The sequence below is a fragment of the Rhamphochromis sp. 'chilingali' genome, assembly GCF_963969265.1.
Source record: "Rhamphochromis sp. 'chilingali' genome assembly, chromosome: 21".
Taxonomy (NCBI): domain Eukaryota; kingdom Metazoa; phylum Chordata; class Actinopteri; order Cichliformes; family Cichlidae; genus Rhamphochromis; species Rhamphochromis sp. 'chilingali'.
The window spans coordinates 21,205,923-21,212,025 of NC_137949.1; positions in this window are offsets into that span (position 1 = coordinate 21,205,923).

Genomic DNA, 6,103 nt, shown 5'->3' on the forward strand with positions numbered 1-6,103 from the left:
CCACTGCAGAAACGCACAAAAGCCTTTTGTCCGCGGCTTTAATTTTATCGTGCTCTCTTTGTCACTCTCATTCTACCTGCTGCCATCTCGCCCAGCTCCTTATGAACCTTTACACACGGAGAAAATGGATTTAAGGCTTTGAAGCTCCCACAGTTCTGCTATGAAATTCCTCAGCTCTCAGTGGCTTGAGTGAGGGAGTACGGTTCAAAAGGATCGTAAAGATCATTTTACTTTGAGTCCAATCAATAAAGAGGGTTATTTTTCTGAGAAATAAAGTATTGATTCCTGTGTAGCATAGCAAGGTTGTCACATACAAAATATTGCCTTCTGATTCACATCCACATGAAATAACTTGGCCCGTTGCTGAAATACTCGAAGAACCTGTGTTTAATGTACTTGAAAGGCTTCATCAATTATGAAAAAGAAATGAAAGTGATGCTTTTATATTCCCATGGTGTGATGCTTGTTAAAATTTTCAGCCTGGGATCCTCAGAAAATTAAATTTAGTCTCACTAGGGACGTTTAAATCCTTTTATTTGTCGACCCACCAGACACAGGCCTTGTAGCGAGCTCTTTTGGAGCTCCAACTATAACGGGCCTTAATGTGCCAGTCAGCTGTCTACCACCACAGCTGGGGGCTAAGACTGACATTTCTACTTGGTTGGATTCACTGAGCAGCTTTACTTCCAAAGCTTGTTTCTACCTTGGAATCCAGAACAAGAAAGCAAAATCTGTAATATTTCAGGTTTTGTGTGACTAATAACCTGCCATAACAGTTATGCGAGTAGCATAAACAACCAGAGGAATTTCCCAAGGTTTTGCTTGCAGGATCATTAAACTTCATATGGATATATAATTGAGGATATTTGCTACTTGTCTTACTGTTTAACCCACAGGGTATGGAAGGTGATAAATGTCTTAGCAGTATATCCACTATGCTGTTACAGTCCAGCTGGAGGCTGACATTTTTTAAGACTGGCTTCACCTCACAAGGAAGCTGCTGCTGCTTGGGTTTCAACCTCACTGATTATTTATATATTCTTAGAAAGGATCTTTTTTTTTTCCTTTTCTTTTTTAACTAAAGGTCAACAATCATGCTAGCAGCTCTGTGAGACTCTGCTGGAGATCATAGTGGTTAAAGCTATGTGCTAAAAGGTTCACAATGGCCATGCAAACATGAAGCAGGTGCAGTCTTTACAATGACTATGATTTTAGGGTGTTGACATTTACTTTTGCTAAAAGCAGGTCATTAATCTGCTCCCAGGATTTGTGATCTTGAGATTTATATAGCATTTAATACAGATATGAAAAAGGATCCTGAGTTGCGTGGGTTTTCTCAGAGGGTCCTCTGTTTTCAAGGTGTTCCAAGGCACAGGAATAACAACTCTGTGATAGGCTCAGGGACAGATTTTTTGGGGTCCTTACTGCTCCTTACACATGGGTCCTTACACATTCTATCTCATAAACACACACACACACACACGCACATACATTTTTGCAGTGTGTAAGTCCAAAAATAACATCTTAGCAGTAACCAGAAATGTCAATAGTATCATTCCAGAACCACAGACAACAACCCCAGTCAGCGGCTGGAAAAGGCTAGGCTACCATAAACCCAAAACAGATTTACATGTAGACTTGATAAAGTGAAACATAGACAGCTGTCAAGGAACAAATAAGAGAATCCCAGTAACCACAGGTCCTCACAGACTGACTGGACTTGGTCACCATACCAAATAATTTCCAGTGGACCACCGTCTAGATATCACACACGCACACATTAGTGCACAATGTGTAAGGAAATGGTATACTGGAATTCCATTATTTTATCAGGTATTTGGGGATTATTCAGTGGGAACTGAAATTAAAATTTCATCTTGACATTTGATGAAAAGCCTGATAATCATCATATACGTTACTACAAGTCCTTCTGAGGGAGACGTGAGTGTTTGTATGAAATGTCAGTCTAGTAGCTTTTTCCCTCAAAATGACCATTGATGACCTACTCCTGGTCCTTCACTGCCCTGGAGTCCTTGGATGATTGGTAACAGCTGTTGAGAAATTTCACTCTGGATCAAAGGAGCAGACTGACCTGAGATGCAGCACAAGCATAGCTAAAAACTCGTGAAATTCATCCACCTAGAATTAAAAATATATATATGCAGAAAAATGTGAAAATAAAGCAGTATTCTAAAAATTCCTTGAAAGTTGACTCTGCAAAGTTGCAAGGCTTTCATGTGACAGTTTAAAGAAACACTCTGCTAAGCAGAGAATGTATGCAAGTCGTTCGCTCTGCCTCTCTCTGCTTCTCTAATCATTGTTGATGTGTGTGCTTGGCTGTCTGCTCATGCCTCATCTCCACAGACTTGTGGAGATAATGATGGAGATGGAAACAGTGTTTTCCTGTAGCCCACATGGGTACATACAGAACATACACATAAGCACTTGTACACTACATATAATATAGCATCTTTTGGGGATGAAGTTTCAACTTAATTAAAGTTTCAACAATCGAACATAAACAGAAGACCTGTACATGGCATTCATTTTACCAGATGTCTTTATGCAGGAAACTTAGCTGCTAGCTGTTAGTTAAACTTTTGCTAATTCACTTCACTGGAATTGGGTGTTTTTGAGCATTGTTAAACACTCCATTTTTGGTGACTGAAATTCTAGCGATTTATTTGTCTCTTTCTTTTGGCCATTCACCTAGTATCTGTGTGTGTGCACTGCAGGTATACGGTTCACGGATTCACATATAAACATACATATACATATACAAATACACTGTGGTTTTTTCTGCATGTATACAGAGAAAATTGGGGGGATGGAGTACATGAGCATTGAGCACTGATGTTGCTGTGGCCTTACATGCATGAGTAAGACTTTACAGTACATGACTTCAATACCCTCCAGGCTTAGGAATTGGTAGTAACACACTGACCAGACTAATTGGGTCAGGGACTATGGGTATTTACATGTATGCAGGGGAACCTTTGTATATGTCTTAAAATGTTAGTGTGATCCTTTCGTGCATTGGAAACCTTGTGCACATCACTGCATACCTGTTCTCCTTCACCACTCTTTCACTTCTTCTCAAATGTGGGCAAGAAATCAGACTGTGAGGATATGCATGTCATTGCCCATCTGCGCTTTGTGTTTGCATCCCTTTACACATCTATAATGACTAGATATACTGTCTCAAATGTCCCTTCTGTATCACCTCTACTCTTCTATGTCTTCTCATATTCATAAATATTTTTCCAGCCAGGAAAATCTCTTAGATGTGTCAGAGTTTCTATGGAAGCTCTTGGCAGAGGATCATGCACTCTTACAACTGTCTGACCCAGTTTTAGGTCTGACATCCCTACGGTTAAGATGCTGGGGGAAATAATGCATAATACACAAAAAACACAAACATTTAGCTAAGGCTTGCTCACTGCACAATGCACCACAGTTGCTATGCCATGATAATATGCTTCACCAAATCTGCAGCATGCACGCATGCACATTGATGTGGCTTAAATTTGAAAAAAGAAGAAGAAGAAGAAGTTCCATCGTTAATCCCGTCTAAATCAGTCGGTCTGGGAGCATCAATTTAATGAGTAAATTAGAGCGCTGTGGCACTGCACTCATCTATACTCAAGGCTGTGATCCATCCTATTTTATATCAGCTACAAGCAGGGGAGCGGAGACAATGACTGCATGTTAATGTATGTGACTTGATTTAAATGCGTGTTTCCTGGTATTTTCCAACCTGGCTCCCATCCTCCATCTATTTGCAATGACAGGACTTGTGGGCTGTGATCAGAGGTGAAAGATCTGAATTACAGTTTTTACAAAATAATGGAAATTGATGAGCTACAGACCTCAGAAAAGAAAGAAAAGGGGAACAACAAAAACAATGACACGAGAGGGAGTACAAGAACAAGTAAGGGAAGAGGATGGAAAGAGGGATTCAAAAGAAGGAATAAATGATGGATAAATGGGCACAACACAAAGAAGAAACCTATACAGGGATGAACAGCTAATCAAAATTGGGATGCACAGAAGGATGAAATTATAAATTAAAGAGAATGATTAAAAGGGAAGAAGTGAGGGTGACGTGAAAAGGAAACAGAATGAACAAAAGCAAAAGAAAGATGAACAGAAGGGAAGAAAATGAGAAGTATGTGTAGGGAATGAAGATGGAAAAAACATCAAAAACAAGAGAAGGAATGTGGGAATGACTGAACACGTTAAACATAAGGAACAAATGGAATATTAAAAGAATAAACTGATAGCAGTAAAGATGGAGCACTTAAAAGAATACAAATGAAAGACAGAATAGAAAAGTTTAAGGCAAAAGCGAGAAATGGGAAAAGAAAAGGCAGACATGGAAATTGAACTGATGTAAAGAGGCGGGTGGGTAAGAGAGGGGAAGCAGAAAAAAAGAAATGGCTAAAAGATTACTGAGGAGAAAAGGTTCTTTTAAAAGTTTCAAATGACCTCATGAGTGAAAATAAAAGAGCTGTCACTCCACCACGGCTCCCAGTTGGTGGATCACTAAGAATGGATCACTGGCTTTGTCACAAAACTCGTTGACCCGTGTAACAGCCACCGATTAACACATTGTCGCATCTGATGCCAGCCTGATCTGCACCAAAGGGAGAAAAGGAGGTAATAGTGTTGGTGTGTATAAGACTAAAACAGAGAGACAGACAGAGATTGAGAAAGAGCAGAAAATGAAAGCAGTGTGTGTGTGTGTGTGTGTGTGTGTGTGTGTGTGTGTGTGTGTGTGTGTGTGTGTGTGTGTGTGTGTGTGTGTGTGTGTGTGTGTGTGTGTGTGTGGGCAGATGCCGTGATGGGACAGTGACAGTAGCTGTGTAGCTAATGACGCCACCTTATAATGGGGCCAACACATTGCTTTACACTCACACATTTCCACTGCATGACCCTCATTATTCCCTACATTTATGGCAACAGGGTGCATTGTGTGGGCATATTCAAAAACACAGCCAAAGTGTTAAGGATGATATTAAAAACAGAATTACTGATTTGGACACCAAAAAGCTGGTCTTCTATTATTCATGTCTGATCTAACAGCAGTATTCTGGAGAGGAGTACAAAGAAAGAAAGTGAGACAAGAGAGAAGAAAGGACGTGAAAAGGAATGGCAAAAATGGAAGATAAGAAAAAGAGGAAATAAGACAGAGGTGAGGTAAAAATGAAAGGGGTGTGTGTGTGTGTGTGTGTGTGTGTGTGTGTGTGTGTGTGTGTGTGTGTGTGTGTGTGTGTGTGTGTGTGTGTGTGTGTGTGTGTGTGTGTGTGTGTGTGTGTGAACAGGGGGTGGGGTTCAAAAGAAACATTATCGTTTTGTGTATTTCAGTGAAACAGCTCATTATAACCCAGAGCAACAACAAAAAAGACAAAAATTCTTCGGCTCCTACACACACCCACACACACTGGCACAACAGCATAGGAGAATACAAAACAATCTAGAGTAGCCCACAGAGGCACAATTGGTATTTTAAAGCATACAGTGAAAGACAGAGATGGAGTCCAGAGCAGGCGAAGCAAAAAAGAGAAGAGAGGAGGAAGAAGTGAAAGATTTTGCTACTTTTCTGGAGCCAGTACACCGAGGGTATTCCAGGATGGAGGAAACACTTCAGTGTCTCCCTCTCTCAGCACTCATTCGCTTATCCATTCACTTTTTCAGCACTCCTCCCCTGCTGTGGATTGAACCTGGCTTTTCCAAATTCCACTCAGTTATTTTCATGTTGGATCATTTCTTTTTCCAGTTATGTTTATTCATGACCAAGGTTCTGAAAGAGAGATAAGAAGCCAAGTGCTGAGCTGGCCTCGAGGGCTGTGAGGGCTCCAAGTCATGCTGCTCAGGGTGCAGGCCCATGAGAACACAAAAACACACATTTGCCAGTATGGTTTTGTATCACGATCAAACTGAGATATTTTGTGAGTGAAACTCCCAAAACGCTATCAAACTGCGATTGAGCCGGCTCCCTCCCTTTGTTGTTTCTGTTTGTCAGGGAGAGATTTTTTTTTTAGAGATGTCAGTACCGAAACAGGCCTGACCCTTATCTGTCAGCAGTGTTTATCATGATGTC